This window comes from Bidens hawaiensis, unplaced genomic scaffold, assembly GCF_021521415.1.
Source record: "Bidens hawaiensis isolate Kalapana, Puna unplaced genomic scaffold, B.hawaiensis_p1.1 tig00006805_1, whole genome shotgun sequence".
In the NCBI taxonomy this organism is placed as follows: Eukaryota; Viridiplantae; Streptophyta; class Magnoliopsida; order Asterales; family Asteraceae; genus Bidens; species Bidens hawaiensis.
Genome location: NW_027491464.1, coordinates 406,226 through 430,094, shown reverse-complemented (window position 1 = coordinate 430,094; position 23,869 = coordinate 406,226). Strand labels below are relative to the sequence as shown.

Below are 23,869 nucleotides of genomic sequence, written 5' to 3'. Positions count from 1 at the left end.
ACCTAAAAGTTATAAACTGGAGGTCAAAGAACATTTAGTCTATAAGTCAATAAAATCCATATATGGGTTAATGCAAACATCAAAATATGATGAAATCTTTATACAATTATTTTCATAAAAAACAAGTGGATTAATGTACCTACCTCAAGATGAGTAGGAGTAACTAAAAACAAACTTGTCCTTATATAGATGACATTCTTATGACAAGTATATGTTACATGAGTCAAAGCATTTTTTGCACATACTTTGATATTATTGATCTCAAAGATATTCCTTACACATGCAACAAACAGTATTGCTCTACTTTAGAGGATAATAGAATCACATAGATTATTTCCTTATGCTTCATCAAGTAGAAGCCTTATATAAGTTCAAGTTTATACTCGTTTAGATATTACTCAAATTGCAACACACTATATGTCTAGATTAATGTGAAGCATTTAAAAAGAGTATTAAATATCTTTAAAAGAAACGAAAGACTGAATTTAAAAGAAGAAGTGAGAATTCAAACCGGTAGATTAATCTAAACTTTGTCATATTCAAAAATAAGAAAATGTAATTTTCGGGATATATTTTTATGTCATTAGACAAATCTATCTCATGGATGAGTCATAATGAACTGATAACAACAACCTAAGTCATAACGACATAATATGCTGATTAATTACAACGTTGTTGTCAATAAATGTTGATGAACATTTATTAGTGGACTCATAAGTTTTTATTAAACTCCATATAAATTATATATTGAAGACTTATTATGATAAAGTCAGCTACCATGTTTTCTCAAACAGTAACAGTTTGAGATGTGCTGTATTAAATTTTGATATGAAATTAATTATTCGTTTATGAACGAATTGAAGAATCTTAATTTTCATATCGAATACATTCATGATATGCTTAAGGATCCTATAACTAAAGGTCTATTACCCATAAGTATTATAAAAGCGCTTATAATCATGAGGGGTTTATTGATGACCGCGTACAATTGCATATCGTAGTATGAATGATTAACTATTAAATTTCCTCATTAGTTTTGATTTTGTACGTCTCTTAATATATTTAGCATGCATATGACATATAGACGAATTAATATACAAATCAAACGTTCTGAAGGGCTTGCTTGAAAATTTTGATCATCACTACTTAGGTTTTAAATAAGGAATGCAGTATGATTAATGGGGGTCTTGAGCTGATGTTCAATTCAATGACTGTATTTCCCTGCTCTGATTTAAGTTTAAAGCTAAAATGAGTGTTAACTCCTAATCAGGCTTATCTAATACTCATAATAAATGATTACTCGGCCAAGTGGGAGAATGTAAGAATAATATATAATATTATATATTTATATATGGCCATTATAATCATTTATATTATAATAGATCAAAATATTAATTATACCTTATTATATATTAGTTTGGTAATTGTTGATGGGCCATATTACCTATAATTAACTAATAAAGGGTTTCCCCTTGGGTGTATATATAGAGAGATAAATATTAACATCATAACCTAATCACACACACATTATAATTTTGTGTGCCTCCTCTCTCCTAAACCGGGTTCCTTTCAAGAACCCTAATACCATCCTTAACTATACATCCTAAAGGGGAACTCGACCAAGATGACAAACATGTCGATTATCTCACACTCTGCTGCGATTACTATTCTCCATGCTGTAACAGATTCATAGGTTTAATATTTATTATGTTTACTATTACTTACATGAAGAACTGATCAACATGAAGTCTCACCGGTGTTAGACCAAAATAATTAAGAAGTGTCATTGTTGAGATAAACTTTGCGTACGTTTATTTATTTTTATTTATTCATCAAATACAAAGGCATGTATAAATATGGAAGAGTTAAATGTAATAAATTTGAGAGGGTATTTGAATTAACGATATCAATGTGTTGGATAAGAGGGTAGGGGCATCTGCGGGGCTATCCCTTGCGAGTACCCTTTACTCGAACGCCTACACACATTAAACATTCTTATTCGACCAAACTCAACATTAATCTATCAAGCTTCTACACACATGCAAACAAAATGGAAGAGGGATTTTATTCATTCCACCCTATGACTGCGACGTTTAAGTCAGTGCATGTATGAGTTAGTGCATGTATGAGTTGTATTACATATAAGTCCGTTTTGAATGAAATATACATCGAAATGGATAAAAATAGACATGTCACAATGACATTTCAAAAAATATAAAAATATCATAATTCAAAAGTTAAAAAAAGAAAGACAAGAAAGAAAATTCAAAATATTGTGTGTGAAATATGGGTGTTGGAAAAAAGAACAAATGGTAAGTGTAGAGTGCTGGGTTCCAGTGGTGATCAGTCAATGGTTTAATGATTAAACCCGGTTTTAATGGTTTCATAATTATTAATCATTTTAATAATTAAATAAGAAAAATGCAGCGGAATATTAAACGAGTAATCACCAAAAACGGAACCATACAGTATCTGGTTACATACGATACGAGTACGAGTAAGAAAACCAAAGAAACATAAATATTAACTGACAATATTTAAGTTTACCTCGGTTAATAAATAACCGGTTGAGACACCGAGGGCTAACTGACGATGCTAGGTGACCAAACGAGATTAATAACCGACGGTGGCGGAGCACAAATGGACCGGCAACGAGGGTGACACGAGGCGCGAGGCGACTAGGCTGGTCGCGGCTGCGGCTATCTGGCTGCGGCGGCTGGCTGCGGCTGCTATCCGCCGGCGGTGGCTGGAACCGAGAGAGAGAGAGAGAGAGAGAGAGATGGTGGCTAGGGTTTATTCAATTACTTGAATTATTAACCTAATGACATATTAACTAGTTAATATAACTAGTTAATCATGTCGGACCACCAAGCCCATATTAAGCCCAATCTCATTAAAGTCCATATCTCGTTTATTAGTCATAATCGGTTAACTAGTGTCAGCGGTCTATATCCGTTACCCAAGGTGTAACTCTTACGGGTCATAACCCGGTCGGCCGCGTTGACTTAAGCGGACCGGTCCATATTTCCAACAGTCTCCCAATTGGACGGATTCGGTTAAGTTTCTCAACGCTGACAACCAGCGGTGCTCTAGCTACACATGAATGCCCCCAATAGGTTATGACATTTTAAATTCATTAACCAAATGATCTTGGAATACAATATTGCAAGATAATGAAAAACATAGTAATCGTTGTCATCAATCCTTTCCGTATAAGACATCAACTGAACAACGAGACATGGATCATATCAATCTCATATGGTGTTCAATCATTATCGTTTTCGTTCTCGAGTCAAAGTGGTCCAATCAAACACACAGTAAGTTTGGGTGAGGCTTCACACTTTACCAGTTTGAATCAACGAAGGCGCCAAGATGTCTAACTGTTACATATCATGTAAGAGTACATACAACTCCCACTGAACTTCAGAATACTCCCAACCAATTCCTTTATAACTGGCAGTTATGCGACAGCGTTTGACGTTGATCAAAGAATACCTTTTGTAAACGAAAGTTCTAATATGTATCTCAGGTCTAAGGATACTAAATGAGCATACCAATATCAAATGCATCTTATGACTAAGATCCATGAAGACGATTTAATGCGAGTTACATCCAACGTCATTCATAATGAGGTCTGTGAGTTTGGAAGTCAACCCTTTGAGTCCAAAGTCAGAATAGTCTTAATTCAGAATCGTTCCCACGAGTCTGACCGACTACGGATAATTTAGAATACAATATTCATGGATTAAACGTATTAAAAATGAACACAGTTATAATATTCAACGTTTGCATTTAACCATTAAATCAAAAGTGAACTCAAAAGTATAATTGTTTAAATGTCCATACATCCAAATACTAAATCAAAACAAATTACTAGCTAATCTAAGACCGATAGCATCCCTATGATGGTCATGCTTGTCCTGAGTCATCGGCTTAGTGAACGGGTCTGCTAGGTTTTGATCTGTGTCTACTTTGCTTATTATGATGTCACCTCGTTCCAGTATCTCCCGTATGAGGTGGAACTTCGTTAGAATGTGCTTGGCTCTGTTATGAGATCTGGGCTCTTTGGCCTGAGCAATAGCACCTGTGTTATCATAGATCACCTCGATTGGTTTGCGAATACTCGGAACCACATCGAGATCGGTGATGAAATTCTTCATCCAAGCAGCCTCTTTAGCAGCATCCAATGCAGCTATATATTCGGATTCAGTGGTAGACTCCGCCACTACACTCTGTTTGGAGCTCTTCCAATAAACAGCTCCTCCATTGAGAGTGAAAACGAAACCTGACTGTGAGCGAGAATCATCTCGGTCAGTTTGGAAGCTATCATCAGGGTAACACCTTACAGTGAGCTCCTCTTCCACTCCCCCAAACACCAAGAACATATCTTTGGTCCTATTCAAGTACCTTAGAATATTCTTTACAACAGTCCAATGGGCAATGCTAGGACTCTGTTGAAAACGACTGGTCATGCTCAAGGCATACGAGATGTCAGGTCTAGTACATAACATAGCATACATGATAGAACCAACCGCAGAAGCACATGGAATTGCTTGCATATGCTTAGATTCAATGTCCGTTGCCGGAGATTGCGATTTGCTCAACACGGTTCCTTTAGTCATCGGAACAGCTCCTTTCTTGGAGTTTTCCATTGAGAAGCGTGCCATTACTTTGTCTATGTAAGTACTTTGACTTAGCCCTAGAATCCGCTTAGATCTATCTCTATAGATCTTTATTCCCAGAATATATGCGGCTTCTCCAGGATCTTTCATTGCAAAACAAGATTCCAACCAGTGCTTAACTTCCTCAAGCATAGGAATGTTGTTTCCAATGATAAGTATATCAACCACATACAGGATGAGGAATAATATAGTGCTCCCACTAGCCTTTCTGTAAACACAAGGCTCATCTTCATTTTTGACAAAACCAAACTCTTTGATTTTCTCATCAAAGTGAAGATTCCAGCTTCGAGACGCTTGCTTGAGTCCATAAATGGGCTTGTTCAATTTGCAAACCTTATTAGGATATTTTGGATCGACAAAACCTTCAGGCTGAACCATATAAACATCTTCAGAAAGATGTCCATTAAGAAAAGCGGTTTTGACATCCATTTGCCATATCTCGTAGTCATAGTACGTGGCTATGGCAAGTAATATCCTTATTGACTTAGTCATAGCAACGGGCGAGAAGGTTTCATCTTAGTCAACACCTTGAGTTTGAGTAAAACCTTTCGCGACTAGCCGTGCCTTATAGGTTTGCACATTTCCATGCATGTCGGTTTTTCTCTTGAAAATACATTTGCTCCCTACTGCCCGACTATCGGGGGGTAGCTCAACCAAGTTCCAAACTTGGTTATACTGCATAGATTGCATCTCGGCGTTCATGGCATTTTGCCATTTCTCGGATTCCGGATCCAAGATAGCAGATTTGTAGTTAGTAGGCTCGTCGCCAGACTCGACTACTAATAAGACTTCGGGACCATCTAGATGCCATAAGTATCTAGAATTTGGTACGGGAGTCCTACTACTTCTGCGAACGCTCGTGTTCACGTCTGATGTATCAGCAACAACAACTTGTTGATCAGATGCTCCAACTTCCTCAGCGGTTGTTTGTGGTTCTTGAATTTCCTCAAGATCGACAATGTTATCTCCAGTTCCTCGATTGAGAAATTTCTTTTCAAGGAAGTGGCATTTCCTCTTGATAGAAATCATATTTGTATCAGGATGAAAGAATTAATAACCGCTTTGGTTATAGTATCCGACGAAAACAACTTTTACACCGCGGGGATCAAGCTTGTCAATAGACTCACTTGAGATGTAAGCATCACATCCCCATACTCTAAGGTAAGACAATTTGGGCTTCTTTTCCTTATGCCATATCTCATATGGGGTTTTGTTTATCTTCTTGGTTGGAGCTACATTGATAATGCGGGCGGCGGTCATAAGGGCGTGACCCCAAAAGAAGTGAGGCAAGTTAGTTCTACACATCATCGATCGAACCATGTTTAGCAAAGTTCGATTTTTCCTCTCGCTCACGCCATTATGTTGGGGTGTTCCAGGTGGAGTGAGCTGTGAAACAATTCCATTCTCTTTTAGATGAGTAATAAATTCTGAGCTGAGATACTCTCCACCTCGATCTGATCGAAGCATTTTAATTGTTTTTCCAAGTTGTTTTTCCACTTCGTTTTGAAACTCTTTGAACCTTTCAAAAGTTTCGTGCTTGTGTTTCATAAGATACACATAAGCGTATCGACTATAATCGTCGATAAAAGAAATGAAGTATCTTTCATGGTTTCTATTAATGGTTCTGAAAAGGTCCACATACATCACAATGTATGAGTCCTAACATCTCACTTGCTCGTTTACTTTTATGAGTGAAGGAGTCTTTGGCGAGTTTGCCAGCTAAGTAAGATTCGCAATCATCAAACGAGTCCGGTCCTGTGGATTCAATAATCCCTTCAGATTGGAGTCTTTTAACTCTTTCCTTGCTTATGTGGCCAAGTCGGCAATGTCATAGAAAAGTATCATTGATGCTAGTCTTGATACGTTTTGAAAGATGATATACGTTATTATCAGGTTGAACATCAATCTCATAAATACCATTTCGAGGTTTAGCCTCAAAATAAAAGATATCATTTAAGTAAGCAGAAATAGACATGCCATTAAAAACGTACTTAAAACCTTGTTCAAGCAACAATGAAAATGAAATGATGTTTCTGGTCAAACAAGGAGCATACAAACAACTGTTCAAAGGAAAAACTAGGCCAAATGGACAAGTAAAATGAAAAACTACAGTTTCCATAACTGGTACTCTCTTCCCATCTCCAACGATGAGTTCCATGCTGCCTTTATTCAGTTTCTTCCACTTCTCAGGTTCCTGCAAGACATTAACAATCTGGAAACCACATCCGTTATCAAATACCCATGTGTTGCTAGAAACAGTGAAAAGTTCAATAACGTATATGGAAATACCTCGAGAAGTGCCTTCACCATTGGCCTTCCTCTTTGCTAGCTCAGCTAGACGCTCGTGGCAGTTACGCATCCAGTGCCCCATCTTGTTGCATTTGTAGCACTGGCGCTCCTCAGGAGGCGGAGGCGGTGCCTTTGCAACTTTCTTGTTAGTGTTGGTGGCAGATTTGGCAGCAACAGTAACTTTCTTCTTGCCTTTTCCCTTATAACCTTGACTCTTGGTTTTAGGCTTCTTTATACCAGCAGATCGGATCATCAAAACTTGATTGGTCCTAGAAGGAATGTTCATCTCAGCCGTTTTGAGCATGTTGTGCAGCTCCGGCACTGTCTTTACCTAGCCATTCATGTTGAAATTCATTACGAACTGGTCATAAGAGCTGGGGAGAGAGTTGAGGATGAAATCCGATGCCATCTCATCAAGCATGGGATAATCAAGTTTCTTGAGCTGATCGATGTGCCCTTCATCTTAAGTACATGCACACTGACGGGAGACCCTTCTGCAATCTTGCAACTTATGAGTTGTTTCATGGTATCGAACCGTTCCTGACAGGCTTGTTTCTGGAACATGCCCTTGAGTTGTTCCAGCATCTCATAGGCACCAAAGTTTTCTAAGCCTTTAGCAAGCTCAGAAGTCATGGTGGCTATCATAATACAGGAGACCTCAGCCGAGTCATCCCTATGCTTGTCAAGAGCTTTTCGAGCAGTGACTGTGTTTTTTTCAGGCTCGTTTGGAACAGGTCCATCGAGAACATACAGGTGCTTTGCCCTAGTAAGAACGACTCTTAAGTTGCGGTGCCATTCGATGAAGCTGGTACCGTTCAGTTTCTCCTTCTCAAGGATAGACTTAAGGGCGTAGGGTGAATTTTCGTTTGATGACATCAGATTAATAAAGCAAAAGTAAATTTAATTAGTATTTTCGATGTTGTAGTCCTATTATTAGTGACCCAATAACATTAATGAAATAGGAGCATGAGAATCTGGCTTCCAGTTATTAAAGGTAGCTGTAGCACACAACATTAATAAGTGGTTAGGCAGACTGACAACAATTTTCAATTTTGAATAGAGCACAACTCTCGGTTATGTGGCCTATAGGGACAACGATTGTCTGTATAGATACGTTTAGCCTCATCTTTGCCCACTTTAAGTCTCCAGACAGCTTTAGCACGTAACAGGAGAGTAAAGTAATAGTTGTCCTAGTACAGTGACGTGTGAAAGTGCCGGATGTATCAACGAAACGCTTTCACCTTGATGGAATAGTCTAGAAAACAAGTGTGGTGCTTTAGCTCCAAACACTCGAAATTTTGCAGTATGCCTCAAGTGTGACTTGTAGTAGAATTGGCACAAACTATTGGTTTTATATTGGGATTAATTTTAGAATTACCAAATAGAGTAAAAGTCAAATTTTACTGTATTTATTATCGGGACAATAATGATGAACCCTTTCATCTCTTAGGACGCTTAGTTTTAAATAACCTGTTAAAAACTAAGTTTGTCGCCATTCGTCTAACCAATTTTAAGTTAATAGAGAACTACTAAGTTATAAGGTTTTGGAAAATCAAATTTAGTTTAATTTTGCAAAAACTTTATTGGTTAATTAAAATTTATTTTAATATATTTGATATTAGGTCGGTGGTATTATAACCTATTATAATAAAGCAAGCAACCACAATAGCAAACAAGAATATGTAAATCTTAAATGACCAAATAGGTGATTGGTCTTGCTAGAGCCTATTAGCAAGACCAATCGGGTCAAGGGGTCACAACACAAACAACCACAAGGATAGACTCTTGGTGTATCCGGGCATCTTTGCTAACTCCCACTGATTTCAAGAACTCCACGAGCTCGTCCTCGGTTTTCCTTCGGGTCTTCTTCATTACAATATTCACTAATACAAGTAATGAAAAACTAAACCCTATCTATTACAATTTTGAACCAACAAAAGTGGCCAAAAACCATAAAATACAACCGAAAAATAAATACAACTTCTGAACCATCCATATGGCCAAAAAAACAAAAACCATTCAACCAAACAAACAAGGTCGGGCCAGATTTACATATTCAATAAAAATAAAATTGAGCAATATTTTGGTCAAATAAAATAAATAAAAATTGACCAAACCAAGATTGCTCAAAAAACATATCTAGATCAAAAACTTCAACTAGCTTGAAGTTTATGATGTAGATCCGGTGAAAAGACCGGATTCGACTCGTATGTTGTAACCAAGGCTCTGATACCACTGTTGGGTTCCAATGGTGATCAGTCAACGGTTTAACGATCAAACCCGATTTTAATGGTTTCATAATTATTAATCATTTTAATAATTAAATAAGAAAAACGCAGCGGAATATTAAACGAGTAACCACCAAAAACGGAACCATACAGGATCCGGTTACATACGATACGAGTACGAGTAAAAAAACCACAGAAACATAAATATTAACTGACAATATTTAAGTTTACCTCGGTTAATAAATAACCGGTTGAGACACCGAGGGCTAACGGACGACGCTAGGTGAGCAAAAGAGATTAATAACCGACGGTGGCGGAGCACGAATGGACCGGCAACGAGGGTGACACGAGGCGCGAGGCGGCTCGACTGGTCGCGGTTGGCTGGCTGCGGCTGTCTGGCTGCGGCTGGCTTGCTGCTGCGGCGGCTGGCTGCGGCTGATGTCCGGCGGCGGCGGTGGCCGGCGGTGGCTGGAACCGAGAGAGAGAGAGAGAGAGAGAGAGAGAGTAATAGAGATGGTGGCTAGGTTTTATTCAATTACTTGAATTATTAACCTAATGACATATTAACTAGTTAATATAACTAGTTAATCATGTCGGGCCACCAAGCCCATATTAAGCCCAATCTCATTAAAGTCCATATCTCGTTTATTAGTCATAACCGGTTAACTAGTGTAAGTGGTCTATATCCGTTACCCAAGGTGTAACTCTTACGGGTCATAACCCGTTCGGCCGCGTTGACTTAAGCGGACCGGTCCATATTTCCAACATAGAGTATAGAGAGTAATTTGTAAGATTATATATATATATATATATAGGGTTGGTATCATTTAAGAACTTTAAAAAAGTTAAGAACTCTTAGGAACCCTTAAAACCGAACAATTTTTTTAATTTTTTTATATATTAACATTATTTTAGAGTAGTTTTATCATATTTTATATAAAAAAATTTGATTACATATATTAATCACAAGTTTACATATATGTAAAATTTATGTACTAACAAATTTACATAAGTGTAAAACAAAACATAGATATGTATAAAAACTAATTTTCAAAATTGTAATTGTAGATATAGATATAGAAAATGATAAAACTACTCTTAAAGAACGTTAACATTCAAAATTTTTTTATTAAAAACGTTAGTTTTCAAGGGTTCCTTCAAGTTCTTAAATAATTTAACAGTTCTGTAATGATACTCATCCTATATATATATAGGTATTGGATCATTTCAGAAGTTTTTTCACAGCGAGAAGTACGAGAAGTGAAGGTGTAACTTCATTAATCCCTTATTTCACTCTCTTTCTTATTATGTAGGTGTGTATATACGTGTGTAGGTACGTATTTTTGTATATGTGCATGTATGCTTGTATGTGTGTAGGTACATAGGTTTGAATGTGGCTCGGTTGATTTGTATGTGTGTTGGTAGGTTTAAATGTGCATAGGTACGCATATATGTGTGTGTAGGTAGGTTTGTATGTGTGTAGCTAAGACATAAATACAACCAACCTACATACATGTATATAACATCATAAGAAAGGAAGTGAAATTAAGGATTAATGGAGTTACATCTTCACTTCTCGCTGTAATATCACTTCTCGCAAGATCCATCCCCCATATATATATATATATGATTTAAGATCATGTAAGAATTATTTGAAAATTGAGAACAATGAGAACCATTTTGAACCACAAAAAATCATAAAACAAAAAAAAAATACAAAAATGATAAAAGTAAAAAAAAAAAACAAAATTCTTAATTTATCATCTCAGTTTCATAAAAAAAAACGTATCGGTTTAACTAAATTATACATATATGTATAATATGTACATACATATTTTTTAATACACATATGTACAATTTAAGGTAAATGATAATGTACATATGTGTACTTTATGTAACTAGAGATTAAATGAAATTATACACAAGTGTATAATACGGAGTTTTTATTTTGACAAAATAGCAAAAGACGTTCTTTATGTTTAAACGTTTTTTCAGTAGACGTCTTTTAGCAAAAGAAATGGTAGAATACATGCTTCATGTTTCAAATTTCTTTCACTTTAAGTCCTTTAGTCCTAACCCAGTTAAAATTTTTCGTCAAATCTAATCATGTGCAAGGCACATGAGGGTAATTTTGTAACTTTACACAATTTATTTAATAATTAAAAATAAATAATATAAATATATTTAAAAACAAATAACCCTCTCTCTCTCTCTTTACAATCCATATACATCATCATCTTCCTTATATATCTCTCTAACATAAAAAACCACCACCATCCACCAAGCACCACATGCCGCCGCCACCATTCTTCACCTGCCACAACGGCCACCAGTTTCCACCAACAGAATCTAGCAGAAATTTGGGAGGTCACCGAAGATTCAAACCCAAACCCCTTATTGGTTTTGAATTATCTGCAGATTAGTAAAAACCCTGAACCTTCAATTCACCGCCGCAGGTTGTGAGAATAGCCACTCGTTTACCTTCGTTTTTTTTTTGGTAATATGACAGCGCCTCACCGGAAAGCCGATCAGTTGCCACAGGTGATTCAATGTTTTTGCCGACGTCGAAATCATTCGAACCAGACCTGCCGGCTAGTGGTGGCCCGTGGTGGTATATGGCGATAGCCGATGGTGGTTCTTTAAGGTATAAAGAGAGAGAATATGGAGAAATAATGAGTTGCTTTGGGGTTTTAAGGGTTTGATCAGGGGGAGAGTCTGGATTATTAAATGAATTGTGATTTTATGGTTTTATTTGGGAACTTTGTGTTTGATGTGCAAAGAGATAGAGAGACATATTTATGTATATCTTTAATTTCTTTTTGTAACACCCTGGCTATAGCGGAATACGCCCGGGTGCGACGTATGATCATATTATATTGAAGTAATCCATGAGCAAGTAATTTTGAGCAAGTAACAAGTAACACATAAGTCCATGTAACGAATTGTAGTTTGTAAGCAAAATCATAAGCAATTGGGTTTTGTAGGATACATATGTTACCCTCAAAAATTATAAAAGAGTAGAAAGGGGTGTGAAAAACTCACCTTGAAGTTGAAGACAAACTTGAAATCAAACCGAAAGTGCGTAAATGAAATCAAAGCAATTGAACTTCACGAACTTGAATTAAAAGTACAAAATCAATATTAACTAACAACTTATAAAAAGTAGATAAATCGGGTTGCCAGGATTTTTATATATTTTTCATCATTTTATGAAGTTGGATATTATAATATTATTTTCACAAAATCCTAACGAATTATTAAATCTAATATTTATAAATTACTAGGTTAATACTAAGTTTGACAATTATAATGTTATGGAAAATTTGAGTGTTGTTGGTATATTATATTTTGACCAAACGAATACGTTAACGAATTTTAAAGTCTAACAAACGATAAATAAATATACAAATGTTTTACGAGCCTTGACGAGTTTGAAATTTATAACGTTTATGAACTATGGATCTTAACGGAATTTTAGTTTGAAAATAATTATGTTAGCGTATTATAAAGTTTAACGAAATAATGGTATTTAATATAATATTAATCGGGTTAACACGAAGTTTTAACGGAATCGAAAGTTAGGTTTTAGGTGAAAATGATAAATATAGTTTATAATTAATTTTACTTAACTTAATAATTTTATTTGATTTAAAAATTATTTATAAAACAATATATAGTTTATAATAATTAATATAAAGATTTTAAAAATAAACCAAAAAACGCATTGGACCACCTTGCACTTTGATAATATAATCAGAATAATAATTTAAATATTATATCTAATGTTCATCATCTTTCTCATACAAACCCTAGGTTTCAATTCGTTCATTTGGTTCCATGTTTGCTTAAACATTGTTAGGGGTTTTGATTATCGGCTTAAAATGATTCAAAAACATATAAGTATTACCTGAAATTGTTATGGGATGATGGAGAACCATACTCACCGGAAAACAAAGTTTAACGAACAAATTACTGATAACAGAGAGTATGTTAGTGTATATTGATGTTTGGAAAGAGTTTAGTTGAAGATTAGGATCCTTTTTATGGTGCTAATTGGAACGTTTGGTGTTTGATTCGAGTTATTAGATTTATGAATATAATCCGACGGGTTAGAGATTAATACGAGTTAATGGGTTGTTAAATGACGAAATAAATCACACAATAATGTTTATTATTAGTGGAGAAGTCGTTTGGCATGATTTAACGAGTCGAGCAACGTTTAAATGCGATTATTGGTGTTCTTCGACGCTGATTTCCGGCCGCCGGAGGTTGTCGCTGGAAAAACGCACGGGGACAGGGGGCTCGGGCTGGGTTATTAAATATTATTTTGAATTTGATTTACACTTTCAATTCTTTAACTTTCATATTTCTTTTAAGTAGAATTTAAAGTATATTTACACAATAAACCTTGAGCTTTAGAATGTGTTAGAAATGAAAATAAAAGTTTAATGAATTTGGATTTTTTTCGTATTATACTTGATAGTTCGTGACTCGTTTAAGTAAAACTTTAAATATCAGAGTTTTGTAAATTAAAAGAAACGGACAGAAAACGATTGAATTATACCTTGGATTATCAAGAATATTTTATAGATAATAAACAAAATATATGAATACATCGAGACATCATAAGATGAAACTTGAAATATATAGTTATATTAATACATATATGTATAATAAACATGTTTTTTTTGTGTGTTTCCATTCTAATCACTTCCTTACATCCCGTTATGCTCGTTTTTACTGATAAAGCAAGTCCTGAGCCATAATAACTTCATTTTTCTCATTCTAACACGATGCAAACGTCACTTGTTTATCCCGTTTCATTCCAAACATCTAGTTTACATTCAAGTTTACATTTTTCTTCCATGATAAGACCTGATTTGCCTTAGTATCAAATCCAAGGGCAAGCGAGTTCTGAGCTAACATGGCGGGCATGCGGCATGTTATGAGCTAACATGGCGGGGAGGCGACGGGTTATGAGCTAATATGGAGGGGAGGCGGCGACTTAAGAAACATGTCGTCTCGATTTTCTAATATAGAGCCGAAGACAAGTTAGTAAAGGGGCAAATGGGGAATTTGAATTTTATAGAGACATATTTAGAATTTCTCTCTAAAAATTGACCTACTTTGGAAAGAGATTCCACTTTTGTCCTCTAAATTTTAGAATTCCAAATATCCCCATCTAATGCATCTTTGACTATGTGTCAGGAAATCTAACGCGTTTTTGGCGACGGGTTTGTAAAAAACATCATGAAAGATGCGTAAGACTTTCTAACACATCGTCAAACATGAGTTATTTATCCAAACACATTGTCAACGACATGTTAGCATCTAAAATACATAGTCCAAGACGTGTTAGCCTCTTACTTTTTCTTTAATATTATATTAATATAACTAATTCTACTTATATTTGTTTTTTTTATAACTTTTACTATATAAAGTTTTATATTACTACAAATATACCGATAAAACATCCTTATTTTTATCTATATGTATTGGCATAAATTTTATTTAAAACCGTGTGTTGTCAAATTTTATGAACATTCCGATATTAATTTCACACGCCTCGAGTTTAAGTAAGTTTATGTCGGTTTGCTGATAAAAATAATCAGGTCCCATAAGTATATTTAAAACAATATAAAACTTTATATATTAAAAGTTATAAGAAAAAAAAATATAAGTAAAATTAGTTATATTAATATAATATTAAAAAGAAAACAAACAAGAGGCTAACACGTCTGTGATTATGTGTTTTAGATACTAACACATTGTTGACCATGTGTTTGGATACCTAACTCATCTTCGACGATGTGTTAGGAATTCTAGCGCATATTTGACGATGTGTTTTACAAACACGAATGTTCTACTTATGTTTGTTTTTTTTATAACTTTTAATATATAAATTTTTATTTAACTTAAAATATACCGATAACACATGTTTATTTTTATCTATATATTGGCACAAATTTTATTTAAAACCGTGCGGTGTCAAATTTTATGAACATTCCGATATTAATTTGACATGCCTCGGGTTTAAGTAAGTTTATGTCGGTTTGTAGATAAAATTAATCAGGTCCCATAAGTATATTTAAAACAATATAGAACTTTATATATTAAAAGTTATAAGAAAAAAATATAAGTAAAACTAGTTATATTAATATAATATTAAAAAAAACAAACAAGAGGCTAACACGTCTTTGATTATATGCTATAGATACTAACACGTCGTTGACCATGTTTTTGGATACCTAACTTATCTTTGACGATGTGTTTTACAAACACGTCATCAAAAATGCGTTAGATTTCTTAACACATCGTCAAAGATGAGTTAGAGGGGAGACATTTTTGAAATTCTAAAATTTAGGGGATAAAAGTGGAATCTCTTTACAAAGTAGGTCCATTTTGAGAATTTTCCCTTATAAAAATACTAGTTTGAGAACCCGCGCTTTGTAGCGGGTGTGTTTTAATATAATTTGCATACCATCATTTACACTTTCGGTCTCCGTTTCAACCTTATCTCACTCCCAAACCATCCGTTATAATAATATAATTGATTCGTTTTCAGCTTTAATGGATGAAAGAATTTACAACATTCATAACATCATTCGAGTAAAGGTTACATATATAATACCTGAAGGACTAAATCCATAACATTGCTTTATAAAATTAGAACTAGGTCAAAACCCTTAAGCATCTACCCCTACAAAAACCCTTTCTTTTTCTACTTCATTCATCATCCATGGCGGCCATACCACCATCCACCGCCGCCGCCATTTCCGCCGTAGACGCCTTACTGAAATGGAAGACCAAACAAACCGATTCCCACAACCCGCAACTCTTACCTTCAGACGAATTCATCTACCTCAACTTCACCCTAAAAAAACTCCCAAAAAAAACTAACAAACCCTAACAAAATCCCACTTACTAATCCAATCATCTCACTCGATTCATCGGAACTCTGTTTAATAATCGGCCGACATACCCAGTTTGAATCGAAGCGGAAGCTGTGTGATTCGTACGATATGTTCTTTGCAGATAAACGGGTTATTCATCTTTTGCCTAAGTTGTTAGGGAAGCAGTTTTTTAGGAAGAAGAAGTTGCCATCGGGTGTGGTTCCGGGTTGTTGTTTTTCGGGTCCGGGACGTGTAGTGTGGTGAAGGTTGGGAAGGTTTCGATGACGAGAGATGAGATTGTGGAGAATGTGGTGGCGGCTATTCAAGGGGGTGTCGGGTTCGTGGGGAAGAAGAAGTTTGGGGGTGTGAGGTCTTTGCATTTGAAGTTTGCGGATTCGGTTGCCTTACCGGTGTATCAGGCGTTGCCGGATATTAAGTTGAAGATTGAGGGTGTGAATGACGGTTCGCTTGTCGATTAATAGGTTTGAATTCTGCATTTTTGTTATGATAACTTGTTTCGGATTATGGTATTAGTGCAATGTTTTGTTACATTATTAGTTTATGAGTTTTATCGAATGAAATCGTAACAAGGAATTTAGTTTTTGAATATTGAACGTGTTTTTAGAATCAGTTTTGCAGTTTGTTATTGTTGATGATTTATAATTATAATTTAAAATAAACTTTGTATGAAAAACATGCTGTTTTCTTATTAAGTTTGAATTAAAACCGAATTGGAGCTGTAAATAAACGAGCCGAGCTGGCACATTTAGATTCCAAGTCGATATGAGATTGCTTGTTGGCTGGCTGGCTCTAGCTTTATCTGAGCCGAACTCGAGGTCAAATTCATAGTATTCGAGCCAAAGGTGAGCTGACTTGTTTAACATACTTGTGTGAGAACCCGCAACCGCAACGGCGTCGGTGTTTTCAGTTTGTAACTCCTCCGTTCATTTCTCAGACTCCTCCATTTACGGAACTGCCTGAATCTGGAGGTGTTAAGGCAATCAGGTTTCGATGCTCTTATCACTTTCAATTTGTATAGAAAATTTGTAATTATAGAATTTTAAGCTACAGTTTGTTAACACAAGGGAACTAGATAAATTTACTTTGAATTCTAGAAACAACATTTGATTTAGCTTTTTTACGTGTTAAATTACGTCGCTGTAATGATTTGTTCAAACAGAAATTACGCCATTATACGAGCTTCGTCCTGCTGAATTTTTACTTCTTTTATACCTAAAATTACACACTAAAAAACACTCATGTTACTAACACTGTAAACGAACTGAACCGAACCGAATGAAGCCTTGTTCATGTTCATTCGTTTAGCCCTCAAACTTGTTCACGGGCGGTTCATGAACGCTAACCGAACGAAAAATCTTGTTCCTGCTCGTTCGTTAAAGAACTGAACTTGTTCACGAAAGCAAACAGTCATCCGCTATTTTAAGAAAAAAAGACATTATTCTTAACTAAATATAAAGTTAAGAAACTTGAGATGATAATAGTCATACGCATAATCATCGCCCAGTCGGCGGTTTTATTCTTATAATGTCAACGAAGCACATGTTAGATTTGGTGTTAGTTAAAGCAGGACTTTATAAAACAAACATTAACCGAATGGACATAAACAATAAAATTATAAAGTTTAAATATTATGTTGGTTATTACAAAACAAACCTGTATCTAATGAACATAAGCAAACATAAATGAACATATTAGTCATTACCGAACGTTTACGAACACAAATGAACGGATGCAACCTCTGTTCATGTTCGTTCATTTAACTAAACAAACAAAATTTCTTGTTCGTGTTTGTTCATTTATTAAACGAACGAACGTAAACTAACTTTCAGCCGAACGGTTCACGAACTGTTCGCTGAACGTTCGGTTCGTTTACAGCCGTAGATGTTAGTATTTGAATTATAATAGTTACAAAAGCAAAATGGATATAGGAAATGTGGTTTTGATATTAAATTTCCCTATCTGAGTTGTATCTTACCTAGATTCAAAAATCATGAAATATATATATATATATATATATATATATATAACCTAGTTTCAGTTTCCTTGTTTAAATTAGGATGAATATGTGAGTCTTTTATGTTCTGATTTTGATTGCAGTAATAAATATATAATTTGATGCACAAATTGTGAACTTTATGCATATGTTTTTAGTGTTGTTGATTGTATAATTTTGAGTTTAAAAAATGAGGTTGATTGTATACATTGAGGATTCGAGATGCTACTGAAAATGTATACAATATGTTAGTATGTAATCTGTCTTTTTCATATATACGTATTTGCATCTGTGTACTCTACAGGTTGCCATTCACTACTATGGTCGGTTAGCTGCAAAACAAGGATGGCGCTTTGATTCAACATACGACCACAAAGATGAAACCGGTGAACCGATTCCCTTTATCTTCGTTCTTGGTTAAGGCAAAGTAAGTGTTTAATACCTACCAGTTGTGTGTTTGACAAGTTATGTTATATAAGGAATTTACAGAAAAATTAAGGATATTTTTAGTATAAGATATTAAAACTGATTATTGTGTAGAGTTGTATAATGTACTCTTTTATGATCCACTATGAGAGCATTTGTTTCATTTTTTAATGTAGTTCAGGTGACAGCAGGGATCCAAGCAGCTGTTAGATCAATGAAAGTGGGAGGTATTATCCCGCCATCTCAAGGATATCAGAACATGGATCATGAGCCCGTTCCACCAAACTATCAAATGGCCACTTGTTTCCTCGGTTTTGTTTTGTGGGACTCATCTTCATTTGTGTTTTGAAAGTATTTTGATAGGCAAAGGCTGTTCACTACCATTTTCAATCCTACACGCCTTGCGAACGGAGAAGGCTTGACCTTGGGGATTATCATCATATTTGACATTGAATTGGTCAGTGTGAAACGCCTCTGAATGTTCGAATTTTGTCATGTGCATAATCTAAAACATGACCGGATATATTTGCATCCATACATAATTGTGGTTACCAAACAAATATGGATATCATGATTTTTGTTGTATCCGAGTATCACGATTTATTTCTCTAATTCATTATACCGTTGGATGTTTGTGTGATTTTCAAACGTTACTACTCATCATGGCATTTCCTGATGCTATCTGCTATCTTCCAATGGATCGATTGATTATCAGTTGGGGAGTGACTTCCGATCCTTGGATATTAATTTTGAACTACTGCAGACAATCACTTATAATTTTTATAAAATGTGAAGTTACATAATAATCAGGTTATCAAAAAGAAACAAAAACATAGCCTCTTTTCGTTACAACTTACACCCAACCGGTTAGTCACATCTCTAGTTTCATCAACATCATAGTGCCGAACCACCCAACCAGTTCAGAGCATCTCTAGCCGCACCACACTCAGGATACCCCCCAACCGCCTCATCCACCATCGCCTTCTTCTCATAACGCTCTCCCAACAACTGATACATTATCCCCTTTCAGCTTCACTGAGGTCCTCAATCGCCGGTCCTCGCTTACTCCCTTTGACCTTAATCTGGCTCTCTTCAACAACTCGTTCACAGGCGACAACGCCACGTCAAGCGCCTCCACCGCTGAGAGCTAGGGCTTTGAGGATGTGCGATGCGGCGCTGTTTGGATCGAGTGTGGAGGCTTGTTTGGTGGAAGTTGTGTGATTGGTTGTGGATCTGGATTTGGCTAGGAGCTGAGTGCCGATGACGAGTGGCGTTTGGCGGCGTGGCTTGAACGGTTTTTGTGACGGAATTTGGTTAAGAGGTGTTCTTTGCATAAACAGGAATATGAAGATTGTGATGAGAATGAATGCAGCTTGCATCGCTAGATAGGTGGTAATCATTTTGATGATCGGAGAATTGGGAATTTGATTGATGTTTTCTAATGAAAAACTATGACTAATAGTTGTTTCTAATGATAATAGTGTTACAAGGCAGCCTAAAACTGACCGATACAAGGATATTTATAGTTTTAAAGGTGAGTTACTTTACACAAGTTGGTTATTGTACAATCCGATCTCATCACAAAATCCCCCCCAATTCCACTCTGAGAATTCCGGAGTCTGTTCCACGAATCTTAAAAACCTTAAAACCTATTCAAACTCTACATTTCAACTAAATATAGCGTAATCAAGCTCGATAATTCTACAACTCTAGTCAGCACAAAAATGGATAAATTGAAGGTTTAACACACACAAAAATCAAACCCTAGATCATTGAATTTGTCTTCGAAAGCGGTAATAGAACGAAGATTAAAACAATACAATGATAGACATGAGATTACACTAAAACACGTTTACTTTTTGTATATTTTTCATATTGACCTAAGTGAGGGTGACTAGTTATTGATAACTAGAATAATAAACTTGTCACACATGCTATATGTTATAATAAATTTGTCACATATGATATGTTGCATGTATTATATGTGATTTTTGAATCAAGCAATAGGTAAGTATATTTTAGTATACATTCTTGTGTATATTTTGATTTTTGATTCATGAAACCTAGTATCCAAATAATCGGATTTGTGAAAAAATGAATCAAGGATGATTGTTAAAAGAAATTTTGTGTCTTATTATAAAAGAAAGGATGGAAACCTTTTTGTAACTAAATATTATTTTATAAATCAGTAAAATAATGAAAGACATGAGATTTGATTGTATAAAAATGTTCCTTGATGATTAAATATCATAAGGATATAAGAATCATGATTTTTGTGACCTTTGGTTTGAATCTGCTTGTTGACAGATTCTGTGTTTTAGATTGTAGATTGAATAACTTGATGATATGTTGGTGTTTCTGATTGATTTTTGATTCTATGATTAAGTACATTGAATCTAGTTTTCAAAAAGTCAAGAATCGTAATTTTTGGACTTCGTTTGACTGCTTTTTATTAATTTACAAAATCGGGTTGCAATCCTGATTGAAAGATAAATTTTGTGAGCCGTGTTATAAATTGAATAACTTGATATTAAAAATAGATATGGGTGTGATTCCAATTCTGGAATGTTATAAATTGGGATGTTGTAACCTGTTACAAGCGTCCTCATTATTGAGTTCCATGAACTCAGATTACCATATTAACCAAAATAAGAAACAAGACGTATTAGTATTCTTCGCTCGATAGCCTGACTTGATCGGTAAATGAAACTCTTATATACAAATTCATCTTTACGAACCATCATCTCCTTGATCTATAGAAGCCTTATTTTCTAAATTCTTAACATTTGTATCAGTTCCGCAATGGTAGCCGTAACTATTACTAAGCTTACTTGGAAATGAGATTGAACTGTCGAGACTCAACCCCCTTTACTACTTTTGAAATTTTGTGTGACACTCGTCAATTTCAGGTTAACTCCGTTAGTCCAAACTCCGTCAATTCAAACTTAAGATCACTTGATCTATAACGCACATCTCATTTCATTTAAAATAGAGTTTTAAATGACGCTTGACAATTACTACATGTGTAGTCTTTCGGGATTGCACCGAAACGCAAACGAGTTGACGCAAATCATTGGTGAACAAACGAAAAACATCCAAACAATAATTATGTGATAATTATGTGTTAGGCTTATGTGTTATTTGATAATATCATCTAGCACACTAACTCAAGATGCAAACAAGTTATTTTATGCTAGAAAAGAAATAATTAGAAGTTGAGGGGCCTTAGTGTAACATATTATTATTAATAATATTAATAAACCCTAACTCTCCTCCCTCTCCCTCACACCCGATCGGACCCCCCTCCCCTCTCTCTTTGCGACGGCAGCCACACCCACACCCATATCACACCCGTTTTGATCTTATTCTTCATAATCGGAGCATCCCACACTCGTTCTAAGCATCTCTCACCTTTTTCTTGGTTGTTTCTGCGTTTTTAAGGTATAAACATGAAACCCTAACTTTGTAAATTATGTATTAAGTGTTTATGTGCTTGATTTTGATTAGAGGATGAATGATTATGCATTGGTTATTGATTGTGATGATCATATGTGATTTTGAACGGTGAAAGAATGTTAAATCATTGATTATTTGAAAACCCTAGAGGGTTACTACTAATTTTGATGAATAATTATGTTTATTACATGTTTGGAGATATGTCGTATGCTTAGGATGCATGTTAGACAATTGTTTGTGCTTGCTGAGTTTTGACAGCAGAGATTGTTAAACTTGAACGAAATGTAACTTGTTAAATATAAAAGCAAACTGAGCTATTTATGAGTCTAAGAGGTATTACTCTGAGTCTAGTTTTCAGAAAACTGAACCACGCCTAATTTGGAGGTGTTTTGGTTGCTCAAACGATTTAAATGTGATTAAAGGTCAAAACTGGTACTGGACAGATTGTAAATTATGTTTAGACAACTGTAACTAAATGTTAATATGGAAATTGGTCGAGGTTGTTAGCACTAAAGGGTACTATGTTGAGTCTAGTTTCTATAAAGTCTAAGTTTGTAATTTTTGGACGAGAAAAGGGTAACTTTTATTATTTTACAAAACTGAAGTGCAAATCTGAATTGTGAGACCTGCTGTTAAGTTGTTTTGTAATTAGCATATCTAATGAATTACAAGACCAAATGGGTTGGTTCCACTTCTGGGAGTTAACATGTTGAGTTAAGAACCTAACCCAATTGGTCTTGCATTACTTGGATTTTTCATTTAACGGGAATAACAAATAACATTCTGTTGCGCATGATTTTGACTGCTGTGAGTTTTCTGTAATGTTTTGGTCATTGTGAGAAATCTATGTGAAATAAAAATACAATAAAATATGTTCTGGAAACCTAACTCATGTATGTTTTTGTGACGATTTTTGGTGAATTATTTGATATGTTGTGATCTATTGAATATAGTAATCTTTCAAGTAAGATTCTGTCTTGATAAAACTAGCTGCTGAACTATGTGAAAATATATGAAACATGCTTGTTGTTAAATAATTGCTACGTTTATGACCAAATTGCCCTTGTGGGGATAATTGCTAGTAATGTACACCATTAACACTTGACACGTAAATAGTTGTTCACACACGTAACGTATCACTAATGTGCTTGTTGAGACACACACAATTCGCAAACGAAACACGAAACGTATCTTGTGCATAGGTGTTATGTGCCGAGTCTAGAGACTCGATAATAGTTCCGACACTTAGAAAATCTCCTTGTTGTTTTAGAACGCTAGTGAGAGTTTTCTGTGACGCGCATCACTTGGGTGACTTGTTTTTGGAATTCTTAGCAAACAGTGAGTTTCACGTTCCCCTTTTAACTCTTTTAAACGCTTTTCACTTGGGGGAGAATACATACTCCGAAACGCTTTTAGATTTTGTTATTAGATTATATATCACTTGTAAAGGCTAAGTGACAAACGAAACGACTGAAGTCCTTCACATCGAACCGTTTAGTATTGGATAATAGCGAGTCACTGTTGAGTAGTACTACTGGGTTTGACAAACCCCACCCAACGCTAAGCTCGACTGGAGGTCGAGTGGGTGTAATTTTGGCTAACACATTACCATGGTCGGGATAGACCTGGTGGCAAGACACATGATAAACAGTCAGCTTCGGTGTCGAACACTTAGTAATACTTGCTTTATAGGCTAGCTACCTATAGATATATAATTGATTTAACACTATCTGGTAACGCAAACGCTAAACGCAAAACGCAAAACGCAAACGCTTTATTTTATATAAACTTGTGAACTCACCAACCCCGTGTTGACACTTTTAGTATGTCATTCTCAGGTAGCCGAGGCGGGCGCGCGGTATAGGATCATGCATTACTTTG

At 35.3% G+C, this 23,869-nt stretch overlaps 1 pseudogene; it reads left to right on the top strand.

The window, feature by feature from the left end:
* The first annotated feature begins 15,938 nt into the window (after positions 1-15,938).
* LOC143633600 (putative ribosome biogenesis protein C8F11.04) lies at positions 15,939-16,571 on the top strand (annotated as a pseudogene).
* Positions 16,572-23,869: the final 7,298 nt, after the last annotated feature.